This window comes from Drosophila gunungcola, unplaced genomic scaffold, assembly GCF_025200985.1.
Source record: "Drosophila gunungcola strain Sukarami unplaced genomic scaffold, Dgunungcola_SK_2 000139F, whole genome shotgun sequence".
Taxonomy (NCBI): Eukaryota; Metazoa; Arthropoda; class Insecta; order Diptera; family Drosophilidae; genus Drosophila; species Drosophila gunungcola.
In genome coordinates this window covers 78,491-96,907 of record NW_026453300.1, presented here as the reverse complement: position 1 = coordinate 96,907, position 18,417 = coordinate 78,491, and the positions used below count along the sequence as shown (strand labels likewise).

The window sequence follows — 18,417 nt, the reverse complement described above, 5'->3', positions numbered from 1 at the left end:
AATGAATCCATCTCATTCTTAGCTCCTACGAAATTAGTCGCATTGTCAGACCAATTGCAGCGTGGAGATCCTTGAAAGAAAAAAAAAGCGCTTGAGAGCTCTTAGAAATGCAGCAGTTAAAAAATCCGTGACGCCTTGGTGGCAAAACAAATGAAGACGCTTATATAGCATATTTGTGGTGCCTTTTTACGAAATTTTGGCTTATAGTAAAAGGGGCCACTGTAACCCAGTTACCGGGGAGCATCCGAACGCGCTCTTTCGGCAAATCGGCCATAATGTGCTTGACGAGACGACGATTTTCGGAGTGCACGCGCAACAGTCTTTAGTCCACATATCGAATTAGGGCAAGCAGCGATTGCGGGCCTGCTTGATGCTGCCTTCATTGAAAGTAAGTAATGATATTGGTGTTATTGGATGATTCTCAAATTTGGAGTTTCGAAGTCGACCGCCTAGACGAATAACTCCATGTTCATCTTGAAAGGGTTAAAATGAAGACAAGCTGCTTGAGGGTTCTACAGTTTTTTCCTTTTGCAGGGCCTTTTACTATGGAACCAACTGTGCCTTCTGAGTTATTCGAATTAATATATTAGTCCCTCGGCAAACATTATCCGAAGTAAGATCAAGTGATCGTATCCTATACGTATCCAAAAATTCGTTGCATTGATCCAAGATACATATCTGAACAGTCGGAGGCCGGCAGTACTTTGTAACATGTCTCAGGAAGGCTGTATTTGGAAGACACGGCTTAGGCAACATTCTCTTCTCCTGATGTTTAAAAAATGGCCCACGCATCCATAAACTTGACTTCAACACTTCCTATGGTGAAGCTCCCTTTGGACCCGCCTAGCCCTAGTGGGTCGTTACACCTTGCTATGGCTGACAATACCGAACGCTTAGTGTTACGTCCACATCCACATGAACAAAAACCTATCTCTATTTGGTTCCCAGACCAGTCCAAGAGTCTTTGTCCATTCCATCATCAAATTTCAAACTTCGAAAATATGGCACATCACCTCCGATGAATTGGTGCAATTTAAAAATTTCCACTCTTAAGAAGACCAGAAGTCTGATTCAAGACCTCTAGCGCTGAGTTGCATCCATAAATAAAAATTTCGAAGGACTACGGCAGCACCCAAGGGAAAGGCGGATTCCACAACCGCTAGCTGACGCATTGCTCGTATAGCTAAATAAGGTTCTGGCTGAATATCTTGGGTTAGGGTTACCGCCAAAAGATACACTGATGCATGGAATCAGGAGGCGCAACACGTATCACACGATACACACCGGTCCATTTTCAAACTACACCTGTAAGGGTCACGGGAAATGCGCGAAACCGAACGAAAGTCATTTAATGAGACACAAGATGAAGATGCAGCCGATCCATTAATTACCACCCTTAATTAAGAGGATTTGCTATCTTTTTTGGTGCGGCAGAAAATATTTTCATTGATTTACCTCCGAACGTTATCGCATTATCGCTCCTTCATAAAATTTTAAATACCAAGGAGCCTAACTATTTGTATGAAGAACTGATTTTTAATTCTTTCCGAAGGACAAATAATGTAATATGTCGCAGATATAGACTATCAGTCTCTGAAAATCAGTTCTGTGTCTAGGCTGTACGTTTTTGGAGTGAGCTACCACATCGCCTCGAAACAATTAAGAGTGTTCTATAATTTAAACATGCGGTATTGACACACTACAAAAATTAAAAACAAAAATATATATATATAAAAAAAAATTTTTAAAAATAATAAAAATATAAAATAAATAAAATAATAATGAAATTTAAAAAATATCTAAGGTTAACAGTTAACAAAAGTAGTTATAAGTTAAAAGTTATATTTTTGTATGTCATTCATTGTGACCAGCGCACTAAATATAAGTACTCAGTTGCCGCGCTAGGAAATATAAATAAATAAAAAAAAGTTCATTCTTTTATAAGAAAGATTTCAAATCTGCTTCCAGGTTACTGCGGATTTCTTTGTAACTAGGTGCTGATTTGTAAATTTTTTATCTTGTAGCGTTGGGGTGAAACCTTAACAATGAAATAACAAAACTAAAATAGCAAAAAAAAAAATTGGGAAGCAATTGGTCTCAAAGCTTAGAAAAAATAAAAGAGAGAAAAAATGATTCAATTTCTCTCTAAAAATTATCGGAAGTATATTCCTTAAAAGTTTTCTTTATAGTTTTAAGTGTCTGTGTTAATGTCGAATTTATCAGTCCAAAGGAAATAATGCAGGCGATTTCCCAATCGGAAATATGACGCTCTTCCCCCAGAGGCTGTACGCTTGTAAAAAAAAAATGCAGGTAAGAATATGTCAACTTATATATTTGCCTATTTATAAATCTTACAGATTGCTGAAGCACCGGAGCCAACGCTGTTGCAAATTGCCCCAACGAAGAAATACACCCTTGGCAGGGTAAGTCTCACATTATAAATTTTATGTAATAATTATTTAACTTCAATGAGCTTAAGCTAGAACGTTATTTTGTTCAGTTACATTTTAACCAATAGCCTGAGTTAACTTTAAATTATAACTTCACATTCTTAATGGAAGAGGATTTAAAAAAAAGAGTTCAAAGAAAATTCAAATGGACAATATGATGCAAATTATTAATCATGTAATATGTAAAAATAAAATTGATTCAGCTTTTGTTATTGTTGCTAGCTGATCGGTATGAAATTCGAGCACCGGCTCGAACAACAATGACGCCACCACCTCTAAGTATTGGGTTTGAATACAATCCATATTTTTTTCAGTAGACTTGAAAAGATAAAGGGTCGACAAATAATTCCAGACAATAATTCCGTCGTAGTTGCATTGCAATGTCGCCAGATATAAAGGAGCAGCCTTGGCTCACATACCAGAAATATTTTGAAAATATATTCCCAGTATGGAATAATTGATGGTTGTAGAAGGCGCAGACGGATGAATTTCCAATTAAAAAGAAGGCCCGATTGAATAAACTGGTAAAGCTAAAGGAGAACTTGATTGCAATTCATGGTCAGCAAATCCATATGCCGTGTTGAGTAACGCCTAAATCAGGGAGTCCATCTGTACCAGAAAAATCAAGGTTTGATCCGTGAAGGATTATGTCTATTTAAGTTTGTACCAGTGTTATTGACATACAGACTGACACTGACATAATGGCGTACGATGTGGTAATGCATTTTGAACGAAGATGCAAAATTGAGAAGAGCATTGATTTGTAGAGATCGTCATAGTTAAGACCGCAGATCCAACAGCTTTAGTAATATCGGGGAGGGGTGTTGACAATCAGTGCACTGGAATCTGAACGAAGCTCGCAAAAAGGGGGTGGCGAAGACGAAAACCCGAGCCACTCGTGAGTGAGCTGAATGCAGCGGGAGCCAACCCGGGTGTTTTGCGAATCTCTCACTAAACAGTCGATGGTTGTGCATAATGGGTTGGGAATACGAAGAAGTTTTAGCAGAAATTGTCCCTCAAAAGGCCTGGCGGTTTCGAAAAATGTTAAATGAGGGATAGCAGATGAACACGTAAAGAGAGTAATTCCAAGTTTTCAGACAAATTGACCAAATGTGAGGCGAGTAGTTTGCAGCAACTAAAAAATATATCATATGACATATCTACTTTTCTTTTGAAGAAAACTTTTTTGAAGCCAAATAATTTTGACCTAACCTGCTGTATCAGCCAATCTTCGGATTTTAACCACGATTCAAAAGTTTCAAGCCACCAAAAAAATTTAAAAAAAAATGTGATGTATTATTATTTGATTAGACAACGCCTCCAATTTTTTACAAATTGTGTGACTAATTGCCATAAACACCATATACAAATTTTTGAAAGTGGTGAAACAGTATTAGAAAAATAAAAAACTGCAGAAGTTATACATTAATGTTTTAAATAAATTGAGTATTAATTAGTCTTCATCACTGTCTTCGTTGATTTTGGATCTTACACCAGTTCATTTCAAAAATGTTTCAATATTTATTTATTCTTTGAATTGAAAACAGCAAATTGATAGTCGCTAAACGGTTTCAGATTATGAAATTATAAAGGATTTTCAAAAATACGTAATAATTTTTTGGTTCGCTGATAATGATGGAAACTACAGATATAAAAACATATTTTTTCGGTAATCATCTGTGAAGGAACATCCATCCGGCATCAAAAAAGCACAAACACAGCATATCAAAGGTAATTTTTTTCAGGACAAAAAATGTGTAAATCATTGGCGGGCGGGCCCATGCACAGCCTATTTTAATAGCCTAGTTTGCAATCGATATCGGAATAGACGTCATGAAGCAGAATATCCTGTTACACTTGACAGACGTGGTTCATTCATTTTAAAACAAAAGTATCAACTTCTTGGTCTAAAAGGAACAAGATTGCATGTTACTTTAACATAAAAATCGGTAAAAAATTAACAAGTATTAAGAACATAAAACACTAAATATTAATTCAAATAAAAAGTTATATAGAGTTGAGAAAGAATGCCTACTGCAAAAAACGTGGTGTTCCCTAAAATATGTAGCGGTGGCCTGGCTAACTTTCCATATCTTTCCGAAGAAGTGTTTATTATATTATCAATACGGAACTTATTAATACACACAGTTATTAAGCAGAAGTAGAAAATAAAGACGGGATTATTAACACGCAATAATTAAGACAAAGCCCCAATATAATACGAGTACACATTAAATCAAGGCATATTAATAAAAAACATACCACAATTTATTGAATTCACACCAGATGGAAATTCATTGAACTTTTAAATAGGAAACGGCTGCCCAAGTGGCACACGAAAAATAGATGCCGCTCACATGTAGCATGGGTTCTACCTATATGATGGACGTATGGAATTATAAAGCCAGCAAATACAATATGCTTATTATTTCGCCAAGCCGAAGTTTATATACCCTTCCAGCTATTGCAAAAATTTGAACTCATTTAAAACCGTTGAAGATATAATGATTTTCACTTCAATTATTTGATCGTTCAAATGGAAGCTATATGACATAGTCGTCCGATCCGGCTCGTTCCGACCTATTTACTACCTGCAATAGGAAGACAACTTTTGGGGAAGTTTCGTGCTTAAAAACTGATGGACCTTATCGCGTAGAAATGGACGGACGGACGGATGATGCTGGCCAAGAACATATATACATTATAGGGTCTCCTTTACTGCGTTGACTGAAATTATAATATCCTCTGCAAGGGTATAAAAAGTATTAAAACAAATGATTGAGCAATAATAGAGTAAAACCGGTTAAGAAATAAATAAAGAGAAGGCCTGCAGAATCTTAATGCTTATAATAAGAAAAAAAATGTGTCTGATACAAATATTTACCTACGACGTCAATAAATTGCTTTTATTGAGCCTTCTGCACTAGACTAACATGTTACAAACCGCAAGAATAAAAAATAAAGAAATCGTTGTTAATGAAATTCCCTGATTTGTTAACGCTTTTATGTTTGCTTATTTGACTCTTATTAAGTTATTTTCGTGGATTCCGCACTGTAAAGGGGCGTGGGCGTTGGTGTTGCTTACTTTCTACTCTACCTGGTGGCTGTACTTTATGTAACCGGAGGATCTCGGCGGCCGGTTTCCGGGAAGCGAACCGCTTACTTTCGGAGCTTCAAAGTCCGGTCCAAGATTTGTTTTTCAGTCGTTTTTAACACCGCTCAAGATCGATCTGACTAGTCGAGATAATATAATAGTTTTCGGACTATGGATATGTGTGAATTAAGAATATTTATTTACTAATTTATATGCCCTTCGTGGCTTAAATTAAAAATGAATACTCATTATTAAAGTTTTACAAGCCCATCAATGATAGGAGAAATTGTTTACATTTCGGATTTGCGGTCATTAATTTTTAATTGAATGGAACAGCAAGACAGCGTAGATTTTTTGCGACTGCTATTGGAAAGTCCTTCCGGAACAGGAATACGAAATTTTTTTGTACACAATCTTGTGGTAAATTTGAAATACTGCAACCATAGAACAATATTCAGAAAACGAAGAATGGAGTTGCCCATTTATATATTCCGAAAGCAGAAATTCCACACCAAAAGATGTTGTAATTAGATTTGGACCTAGTTTATTTGACCGTTCCTATATGATAATAACCAACTTTCATTTAAAAATCATTTCACAAAGTCAGATTTGAATTGCAAACAAAAGATGCAGTTTATTTAGTTCAATATTTCATCATGGTCGAAATTTTTATGAAGGACATTACACATTCATTTTACAAAAATAGGCAATCTTTTTTAAGGCAGATGATGCAGCAATAACTTAATATTATTGGTCTCGTAACCGCAAATATCTGTATATCCTTTTCGATAAGAAGAGTTAATTTTTAAGTTTTACGGTTAGTAGTTAGAAAAAATTAAGTTTGAGAAATTTTTCTTAAAGAAAAAGACTTTATAAGCAATAAATGACGATACACTACCTGTGCAATGTCAGTTTAGAAACTGTGCTCTGGTTTTTTTAATAGCCTAGCCCTACAGGTATTACTCATGATTGAGGCACTATTTTATTAGGTTTTGGAGCTCTGCATTATAAGGTCTGTAGTTTTAAACAAAAACTTCTGATATAAAACGAAAACAACTCTTGATGAGGTAAGAATTAAGCGACGGTGTATTCCGCGATTAGATGGTATCATTATGTTATTGAGTGATAATTGTGGACAATTTTTTTGTTAATTTTTTTTTTTGTTTTATGCGGCGATCAGATAACCATTTTTCCAATCAGGGTAAATGAGAAGCTAGTTAAGATGATGCCTTAAGTGGATACTTTGAACGACTTAAGAGCTTAAGAGCTTAGAAGCTTATAGATAAGACCTTCCGGCCATACTCTGTCTGATGCCTGGGAGACGTATAAAAAGATATCAGAACAGTACTCTTTGTGTTCAAAAGCAGTTCGAATTTCGGAGGTGATTCTGTTGACTTGTTTAATGGTACCATGCTTTTCTTTAAATACAAACTTATTTGGCTTCCTGGCGAGAATAAATACAGTTTGTTGCTTTGCTGGATAATCGCGCTATATAGCTGTCTGCCTTTCGGGCTTAGAAGGCGAGATCACCACCTGCTGCTAGGAACCGGTCCCTTAATGAATTAAAGAATTGAAAAAATTGGTTTTCGGTGACAGAAAATCGCAGAGAACAGTAAACAGCGGGTATTGAGGTCATACCCCAGTTTGTATTTTTACTTATTGTTGTAACGGAGTTTTCACTTAAATGCCTGCAAAAAATGATTCGCATATTAATAAGACTACTTTTGACGGGAAGAAGCTGAAAACGTCGTTTGTAAAAATGCGCAAAAAGATCGGCCATTCTCTGATCAGTGTTTGCCTTGGAATTTATAAACGATAGCGATGATGGGTAAGAGGTGGATTAAACTGTTTTGGATCTTGTGAAATCTGGATCCTACAAGGATTTAAAACACGAGTTAATAAGCCATTAAGCACGGTAAAATCCGACAGAGCACTTAAGTAAATCATGGAGGTTAACTGGAGTTAGACGAATAGTGTAACTGAAGAAGAATGAGTTAAAATATACAGTCAAAGCCAGATATACAAGAATTTAAGCGACCAAAGTTTGTCTTAAGAAAGCAGTGGACTCGTTTAACAGACTTTTCGAAATTTTCCTTTAACTCTGTTCCTGTTTCAATACTTATCCCTAAAGCTGGATGTTAGGGATCTCAAGGTTGCGTAAGTGGCAGCGTTCTTAAAACCAGTGTTTAAAAAACTGCAGTCGAAGTAGCAAAAGTCGTAAATGAGCTTTTGCTTCTGCTTCTGCTGCAAAAACAAAACAAAAGCGACAAAATGCAAAGTCATCCAACAGTCGAACGCATTAACTTACCCGACTGCGACTTCCGACGACTTCCGAAAGTCGATGCCTGCCGCAGCTCCGACTTACGCTGATAACTGTAGGCAACAGCAAAGCAGCAAGCAATGAAATGAACAACAGCGACTGTTGCTGCTTTCTGATTTTTCTCGCTTTTTGATTTTTGCATTTGCTTCGACTGCGACTCTTGCTTCTTCGTGGAGCAGAAGAAGAAGCAAAACCATATCAAATGAAACTTACTCCAGTTTTTCAAGTACTGCTGTTCACCACATACACTTCCTTGTAAAAAGAGGTGAACACATCCATTAAAATATTCATAACTTGAGTTTTACTTAAGATATGATGAAAAATTCCGTACAAATATAAGCAATGACATCCAAGCAATTTAATTTTAAGAGTCCCAATGATTTACAGCACACACTCTCGAAGATATCTTAAATTTAAACTTAAAATGTTGTTATTTTTTCAAACCGCGATATCACAAATACCACGCGTTAGAAACGAAAACTAAGCATTCAGATATGCTTAGATATAGCTCTATTCACATAATTTAGTGCCCTTAAGCCTGCACCAAAAACACTGTTATGCAGTGTAATAGTTGCTTTAATCAAATTTGGCATCAGCTTCTTTATTGCCAGTCGTGTACCATTACACGTTTTGTAATTTTGTAACTAGAAATTTATTAGCCTAGCGCAACAATTTAAAAAACTTATAATTATAGCGCTAGTCACTACAGGTGTTTCATAAAATATTGATATTAATCATAATAACTAGTTCATCATTTCATTATATAACATATGTTTAAACTATGGCTATAGTTATTTAATACATTATTTATTAATAAAAAAGATTCAGAATAACTATTAAAAATTATGATTAATGACATTATTATAAATTCTAATATTGTCTCATGCCTATTTATGTATTTTTATCTTTTTTTTTCTTTGCTTTAATAATAATTGTTCATGTTTTGTAATTAATTACTATGTTTGATTATCGAGAAATTCTTTAATTTTTACCAAAAACTTATTTGCGCTCCTAATTGACTTAATACTGTGAGGTAGTTTGTTTATCAGAAATTGTCTTTTTGAATTTAAGCCTTTAAACTTTGGAAGCAAAAAATTATTTGTCATTTCCGAAATGGATGGAGTAAACTTGTTAAACAAATATGAGGGTTCCATAGTAGTTATAATTTTTGCACGTATAGAAGAGACATGAGATCAATCCATTAACTTGATTCAGGCCGAGAATCTTTATCACTAATGTCCAAGTGACGAAGGTTAAACACGTATTTGACTATAATATATTATAAGCAACAACATTTTTTTTTTGCATGTCTTGTGAATCACAATGACCAAACACTCCACACCATTAAACTAAGCCGGAACAAGGATAGTTTTCGAAACCAATAGTCTTATACTTTCAGGTTAAAATGATTGTGATGTTGACAGTTGGCGTAATAGAACATAAATTCGACCAGTTGCCAGAGTTGCACATTTAGCAGCCTCAAAATTTGAGGGGAGCTGGCATCGAAGATTCGCTCGTCTGCGGCGCCTGTGTTGTTTCGTAGACGATTGCTTGATGCCATAATTATTGTTGTTGTTGTTTGTATTTGTGTTTTTTGGAGATTTGCAGAACCGATAAAGGTAAGTGTATGGCGCTAATTGTCTGGTTCGATCGCACTAATACTGTCCCAGCAATAAGTCTATTGCTGATTTGTAAACTTGCACTTTATATCTAGTTGTTAAAAGACGAAAAAGTAAAGATTTTCGATCATCAGTGACAAGAACTGAGCATGTGCATACGAGACTACTCCTTTTGGTGAATTGATATTATGATAAACAATTCAAGAGGCGATTCAAATTCCGGCAATTTCACTTTTCACTCTTCGCAACACATTCCAGCCGTCTCATCCATAAATTTAGCAGTTTCACAAAGTGGGCATATAACATGCACCTTTCCAATATATCACTGTACATTATAGTCGATAAAAGGGTCGTAAACAAATGCAGCACAGAACACATCGACGTCGTATTCGTGTAGGCTTGCTGGATTTCTTACATGAGATTCTTTAAATCTATTTTGTTAGCGTCGCACTGCACTTGTGATATTCTTTGTTACAACACGCACCGAACATTTCGAGTACGTCGACCTATGTTTAATTTTGGACGTGCGGGCAATTTCTTTAAAAAATTTTTTTGGCATTTGGTATTGATTTTTATATATATAGATTTACCTGTAGTCTAATTCTCTGATGTATGCTGCTGATGTCAAAATCTGTAACCACATCAAAATTCGTAAATTCGATTGCAAAATTGCTTCAATATACCACTATCCTGGTGTGATATTAATGTTCTAACCCTAGCCGCTCTAAATGCAATGTTACGTCCGTTCTGGATAAATGGCATCTTACTATTTTCTGAGCTCAAACCAGCCAATACGTATTTCTTAAACATCAGGCTAAGGCGTTCTATTTTACCATATTCTAAGTTTTGCAGACCCTATTAGCATTATAGTGGGAAAGGCCAAAGGGGTTTCAGCGTTAATTTAACGTTGGTCTGAACTGAACTGAAAAGTCACCTAGGTAACCAGCAGTAGAACTTGCAGATTCTGCGACATAGAGGACGAAACCTCTAGACACATCATTGCAGACTGTCCGGCGTTAGCAAGTATAAGATGTAAAACTTAGGAACCAGAACTCTTACACCTGAGCTCCTAGGAAGAATCAACCCATTAAAACTCCTTGACTTTATTCGAGGAAGTGGGTTGATATCTGAGCTGTAGGCTCTGAATGGGGGTACAATAGATCTTACAGGTCGCGGTACACTGAACACCCCGATATTAATAATAATAATAAACGTTGGTCTAAAGAGTTTAACGATTTTTACACCACTTGTGTTTTTTATACTTCACTTTTTCGAATATTGCTTACATTACTCGAATATTGTTCTTGTGTATGATCAACCTAAAATGGAATGATCAGGGCCTTATTGAATGAGTTCAGAAACAATTCCTACTGTTTGCCTTGAGAGGACTAAACTGGAATCTACATCTTCTCCTGCGATCCTACAATAACAGTCTCCGTCTTTCGGGCTTGCCCACCTTGCATGACCGGAGAACATGCAAAGTTGTTGTGTTTATATTCAAACTTATTCAAGTTGACTCTAGTTCCTTACTAAGTTATATTAATTTTTGCGTTCCTCTTAGAACTACTAGACAATTCCGACCTGTATTCCTGTCAATAAGTCTAGTTTCGACTCTCACAATACGTTTTGATTTTTTTGTTCAGATTATAACCACGGGTATAGTTATATCTTCTGAGTCATCTGTTCCTCTCAATATTTCTATAGCTATGGCCAATTTAAAGTCTGCATGACTTTACTCATATTGTAAGAGAATAGAATGTATTCGAATAGAATAGAATTGAGTGAGTGGAAAGGTCACAACGGGTTGAGTTTGTGCGAGTGAAATGGCATAAGGAGATTGTTATTCATTGCCATTTTTTGTTTTAAATTGAGTGAATAAGTGTAAATTGCACAAGTGGTCAGGTTTCGCGTTGCCCAGCTTAGACGAAAGATCCGAATGGTTTTTGACGCTCAATCTTCATTCGGTCATTTCGTTTGGTGTGGCAGATCTGGCCAGTCATGAGAAAAATGAGCGGAGAACAAGTGGACAAAAAGATTGAGTAAATATGTGTGTGTGTTTTTATATTTGTCTTATATGTTTGCATGTGTACCACCCAGAGCATCAAAGTGGGAAGGAGAGTGCTGATATGGGACCGACGAAAAAAGCGATAAAGTTACATATGTATTTGTAATAAGCAGCACCAGGGCGAGGGTCAAGTCGGCAAATAAATATACTTTTGTATACCCCAACTTTCTGTGCGTTCTTGCTGGTCAATTAGGCGGTCACGGGTATATAAATTTGGTGGGACGAACACATAAATCTTCTGAGCTAGCCGCACGATATTCGTAGCGAGAAGAATAAACAAAGTCAGTCCGTTACAGTTTATTAATTGCTGACAGGTTTTACGCCGATTTAGAAATGGTTTGAATATAGTACACATAAATGCACAGGTCTTATACAGAAAAATTGATGACAGATATTTGTAGAATCAAAAGTCGACAACATTTGTGTGTCCGAGACCTGGTTTATTTATGAGTCCTGCTTGCTTATAAAGACTATGCATTATTAATATCTGATCGCGTAGGAAATCCAGGTGGTGTTGCAGTTTATGTAAGCAAACGTTTTAGTTGTAAGCTAGTGTGCAAGCATGCTAATAAAACTCAAATTGAAAATATTTTTGTTGAAGTACTGAATACTAAGCTCGGAAGAAGAAAACTGCTCGGCTGTATATGCAGGCCTAATGCAAATACTTATATCTAAAATCTACTTGAGCTAATAACAGAGACTTCTTCAGCCTAATCTTATGTAATTGTAGCGGGCGACTTTCAAATTAACCTTTTTTTTGGAGTTTTATGCTTCAAACAAAAGAGAACCTTATTCTTCTAACATATGCGATACTCGGTTTGTTTTTTGTTAGTGTTGTCTTACCAGATCTCAGGACCTTCCTTCATATTTTCTTTGTGTTTGGAAATAGTGATAAGGTTAAATATACGCCCTTTAATTATGTGAACTATGAAAAATTTGTTTCTGAAATCGAACTGTGTGACTTGTCCCACATTTACAATACTCTTGGTGTTATTCCATACGAGGTAAAAACAAAGACTTTTAGACCGAATTAGCATCCCTGGTTTTCGATATCAAAGAAATTTTGCGAGGAAGAGAACAGGCTTATACTAGATAAAAAAGGTTAAAGAAATGTTATTCAATCAAAAAACTAAGGAGTAATGGGCGTAAAGCAGCTGCAGCTGGAGTCCCAGGCAGGTCTAAGAAGATCAATAAGACCAACTAACCTTAACGAAAAAAATGTGAAATCTAATTTACTTGAGGCTACAGCAATAATTACCTAAATGTTATTCCATACTGCTATAACGTTTTTTATTTTTTCCGTTTCAGTCCGTGGGACGTCCTTCTATTTTTAGTTATGATCAAACAGAATGCTATAAATCTAAATAATCAAAATTCTTGATTCCTTGGAATGCCCTTACCCACATACCAACTTATAATGTCAATCAAGTCAAAATCCTGCCAGTTCGCAAATTTTATCGGTATATTGCTATATTGCCCCTTTTGGCTAAAGTATTTAAGCTATACATCTCAAAACAAAATGTGTATAAAAGCTACGTCACTAATTGAACCTTAACTGATCCTTATGAGCTTTCGACTCAGTAAATCATAACTTACTCTATTTTAAGGTAATTAAATTGCATAGTTTTTCAGCCTCCCCAAGAAGTCTTATAAAGTCCTTTTTATTTGATCAAGAATGTCCAGTTTTCTAAAGTCTACTTGGGCGTCTACTGGGGTCTACCCTTTTTGTTTTCCTATACATTATAGATCTACCAAATAACTTGTACGCCGATGACGTTCATATGTATGTAAGTCGCCAGTACATAGAAATAAACAATTGTATATCCACTTGTATTTTTGAACTTGAATAAGAGTCTTGGCAAAAGAAAATGGACTGGACCTAAATTTTTCCAAATCCAAAAGCAATAATAATTATATTGGACGTTGATGAACTATGGTCAGTACAAACAAGTGGCCCTTACGACACCAAGCAATGCTTGCTAAGCGCCCCAGGGGGTTGTTCAAAACGATAAGTAGAAGGAAAGGAACTAATTCAAAATGCATACGAAACAAAATACTACTACTACTAGTTTCGTGCAAAGTAAGATACGATTAATGCTTTCAAAATTGGTAAAGAGTCGGTAGTAGAAATTATGTGATAGAGTTTATTATAGTCATTGCATAGTACTCTACAAGGTTAATGCATATCATAGTTTGATCGGCAATGTTTTAAAATAAGAGGAATATAGTTCCTAGAAATTCGTTTAGGCACAGAGACCCAGTAACTTGTTACTCTACACTTCTCCGTGAAAAAGTTTACGAATCAAAGTTATATCAATCATCTTTCTACGATAAGCTAAAGTTGGGAAACTAATTGGAAGAAATCTTCTAGGGTAAGATCTTAAGGTTAGGTTTGCATCCCAATTAAGTCCTCGTAGAGCAAATATTAAAAAAATTATTTTGCTCCGACTCTATTCAGAATTGGATGAACTAATGAAGCAAACAAAGACTTTGTGACATAGGGATTATTAAACTCCAAAGACCACCATTGTGAAATCGAAGCACTACCCTGGTTTTCTTACCATTTAAGTAATATGGTAAGAAAACTTATGTTTTGGGTCCAAAAGGACGTCATCTTACCAAATTCTAGTCAACTCACAACCACCTAACTTATACGTGGCATATTATGGGTTGACCCGATAAACATTTTATTACATTGCATTTAGTCCAATCGATTTATAGAACACCATGTCTGAAAAGCATTAAGGTCAGTTTGTAAATCAGATCAGAGGGAAATTTCGCTATGGTGAAAGCATAACTTGACGTCATCTGCGAACATGAGGACACTCGACCTTGTCAAAACTTGGGGGCGATCGTTAGTAAATAAGGTAAAAAGAAGTAGATCCAGGTGGCTCTCTTGTGGGACGCCTGAAGTAACTTGGATCATTTTAGAAACAGAGCTTTTAAAGAGGAATCTTTGTGTCCTACCACTAAGATAACTCAAAACCCTAATGGGTCCAACGTACGTACAATAGGGGAGTGATTTATAGAATCAAACGTTTTACTAAAGTTTATTAGATTTATTTTCCTTTTTATGAAGGTGAGGTCAGAGGTCAGAGTCATAGTCCGAGGTTTTATGGTTAGGGTAATCAATTTATGTAGTGGTCTGCACAGGGTCTCTGCGCAGTATGTAAGCACACAGCCTGAGATACCGTCAGGACCTGGTGAGTAGACTGGCTTAACCCTTTGCAGATCAACTAAAACGGAGCTTTCACTTAAATTCGGAAAAAAAATTAAGTTAGACTTGGACATGTGAATAAGATTGATGTGTACTGGACGAAACTGAATATGTCTTTTGGAAAAACTGTGCAAAAAGATCGACAATTTCCTAATTAGTGTTTGCCGTGGAATTTTAAGTCGCTGGCGATGCTGGGTAAGAGGCGGATTTACGCTTAGTGCTAAAAAAAATTATAAAACTGTTTTGGATCTTTTGAAAACTGGATCACACAACAAGTAAAATTCGACAGAGCACTTAGGTATTTGGAAAAGGCGGTTTGCGAACCACACGCTTTATATTTATTATAAAGTCTGGACTTAACTTTTGTTAGACGTGAAAACTCTTTATGAAACCCTGAAGGTTTAATGGAGTTAGACGGATAGCGTAACGGAACACACTTTTGGAAGAAGGAGTTCAATACGTGTAAAAAATATATTAAGGGCCTCAGCCATGTTAGCGCATGAATAAAGTTCGGACCAGCCAAAACCAGATATACAAGTATTTAAGTGACCAAAGTTTGTCTCAAGACTTCTCCTCCTCGTCTGAAAGGACGATCAAGCTAATAAATTGTGTACTTACCCGGGGAAACTTCGGAGCTAAAAATCTCCGGCTTGAACCAGGATTCTGTAAACACAATATCATGGGATGAAAAGGAAAAAGTGTTGGGTTTTGTGGATTATATGGTTGTAAAGCCACAGTCCCTGGCTGGGGCTCTCTTTACGGATTGTTCAACACCAAAAACAACACAAGGAAGTGGACGGAAAAAGCACAAAATAGAAACTGCAAAATCACAAAACCTCGGAAAAAAACACAAAAGATTAAATACATAGGTAATATAAATCACTACACTCGCGAGGCGAACGGAAATATTAATGTTTATATACTAGGTGAAAGATTAGTATCAATTTTGATATATCTAACCGATGGGTTTTCGAAAACAAGAAAAATTCGGAGCGCTCAAAAAAAAACGTATATTGATTTTGGCCAATTTCGAAACGCTTTCGTTTGTTTTGGGTTGCGGGCTAAGCTTTCGCTTTACATATACATACCTATTCATACCAGTTTGTAGCTTAGGGCTACAAACAAAATGGCCAAGCCGGCATTTGTAGTATGGATACAATGTGAAACCGACGCTGTTGCCGAACTTGTTGTTGTAGTTGTTGTTGTAAGGGCTGAACTCACCGTCGTAACAGGGCTGGTTGATGTTGATCAAGCTGACGTGTTTATGCTTAACTGCATTGTCTTGACCATTTTTTGCGGAGTAATTGGCGACTGAAAGTGCCAAGGGGTGTTCTGCAAGATGTGGGGCGCGGGAGAGACTGATTTGTCGTACGCTTTGGTCTTTTTCGAAAAGTAGAAAGAGAAATATGCGTTTCGTCGATCGGTTGGGTTCGGCGAACCCAATTTTGTGCATTTTTCGATATTTTTGTCGGGAATGATGAGGCGCACGGGGCCCGCTTGTATTTTAGAATCTTTTAAACATCCGGTTGCAAATCAAGCCACACAGTGTGGTACACGCGGCGACTAACTGATGGGCAACGGATGGCATCGAAGCTACGTAGCTGAGTAGCGGCAGATTCGGAATTACACAAAGTACGACCGATCGCAACAAGAGCTGACTGAAGACTTAGATAAGGCTGATGTTTAGGAAATTGCTACATCGCGATTATCGCATAGAACAACAAAGGTAAAAAGAGATAGACGGGTTATATACATATATTAATAAGAGCGCTACAATAAAGATGCCAGACAAGATCTGATTGCCTAGAACAAACTCTCATGAGGTTTTCGGTAGTTTTTTGAATAGAGCTTTTCTTTTTTATTTTTAATTGATAGTTTACTAAAGAAGCTTTACTTATAGCTGTAACCAAAAATTTAAATAATAAAATATGCTATTAATAACATAATCGTTAGTTAAGAGAAAATCATAATAACTAAACTCATGTAGTTAGTTAGTTTTATTGAAAGAATAATAACCATTTATAAATTAAAAATATGAGTAATAATCTCCCAACTAAACTCAAAAACTCATTGAGACATTTTCGATTGAGCGCTCACAGCAAAACTGTTTTAAAAGACCACTGCGGAATAAGCGACTGCAAAAGTGTATTTTCTTGCTGTGGCAAGAAGAGAAATGAAGAGGCTTGATCAAGACATCATCCAGGAAAATAATAAAATAATTTTACATACATAGAGAGCTGTGCATCTCATTAAGAATAGGTGCATATGAAGCGGAACTGAACTTTGTTGGCACGCACAGGTCACACAGACGAACGCAAACATACACCAAAACACTTTTTTCGAAAGTGACCGAATATACCATAGTAATCGTAGAAAGCCTACACCAAAGATAAGTTATAAAAAAAAGTCAATTTTCTGGGCAAATATATATTATTTTTATAAATAAATTTCAAAATATTTTAAAAACTAAAAAAATTGTTTGTTAAAAAGCGTATTTTATTTCAGGAGTGCCAAATATAGACGACTTCTCCGCAGACAGCTATCGGGGGACCTATGGGATCTTCGCCGTGACAGACAAGGGCGACTACCGTAACCCAACCTGATGATTGAGAGGCTATGACAAACAAATCTTTAAAACACTTCCTACAAACATATGTGTGTATTTTTGAATATTTTTTTTAATAGCAGTCAATTAATTAATTATTAATATTAATTCTTTTAATATACTTTCAGTTTAAAACACAGTAACAAATGATAAATGGATATTTAATGTATAGGTAAATTTGCAACGCTATGCTGTAACATTATTGGGTACTAGAAAAAATTATTGTTTGGGGAAGGCATTTACAAGCAAAACACTCATATTGGGTATTGTAACTCTGTGCGCCTGTTATCGAACACACACTATACTCAGTGTATTTATCAATACACACATATAAGTTGTTAATAAATAAATAAAATAAAATATTGAGTTGAATTATTTTGATTGTGTGTGTTAAATGAACGGATTAAAATATATACGACGAGGTAAATTTATAAGTTTTGCATATAGAGATTTATGAGAATGAAAACAAGAAAAAAACTTAACTTCGGCACGCCGAAGTTCATATGCCCTTGCAGCTATTGCAAAAATTAAATATTATTGAAAACATTAAAATTATGATTTCCTTGCGCATGTGTTTTAAAAAATTGAAGCTATGATGATTTGCAGCTCAAGTCTTCGATAGTTCCTATGGCAGCTTTATGATATCGTTTTCCGATTTGAACAAAATTAAAAGTTTATTTTGAACTGTCAAATCTAATTTTGATGAAATTTAGACCGTAATTCCAAAATATTTAACCATTACTATATGTCGAAGAACTAAGAAAAAAAAATTAAAAAACAGCAAACCTTTAATTTTTTCATGTTTTTTTCCGAATGATTCTTTGGGAGCTAAATGCTATAGTCGTCCGATCCGGCTCGTTCTTACTTATGTACTATCTGCAATAAAAAGACAACTTTTGGGAAAGTTTCATGCAGATAGCTTTAAAACTGAGAGACTAGTTTGCGTAGAAACGAACGGACAGACAGGACGGACATGGCTAGATCGACTCTCCTAGTGATGCTGATCAAGAATATATATTCTTTATAGGAAATGACTCCTTTACTGAC

At 35.8% G+C, this 18,417-nt stretch overlaps 1 long non-coding RNA gene across 1 annotated transcript; it reads left to right on the top strand.

Moving 5' to 3' along the window:
* The first annotated feature begins 2,355 nt into the window (after positions 1-2,355).
* LOC128265603 (uncharacterized) lies at positions 2,356-17,695 on the top strand. The gene is made up of 3 exons (XR_008268893.1): positions 2,356-2,423; positions 17,271-17,420; positions 17,499-17,695. It is a non-coding gene; the product is annotated as an uncharacterized LOC128265603 (long non-coding RNA).
* The last annotated feature ends 722 nt before the right edge of the window (positions 17,696-18,417 follow it).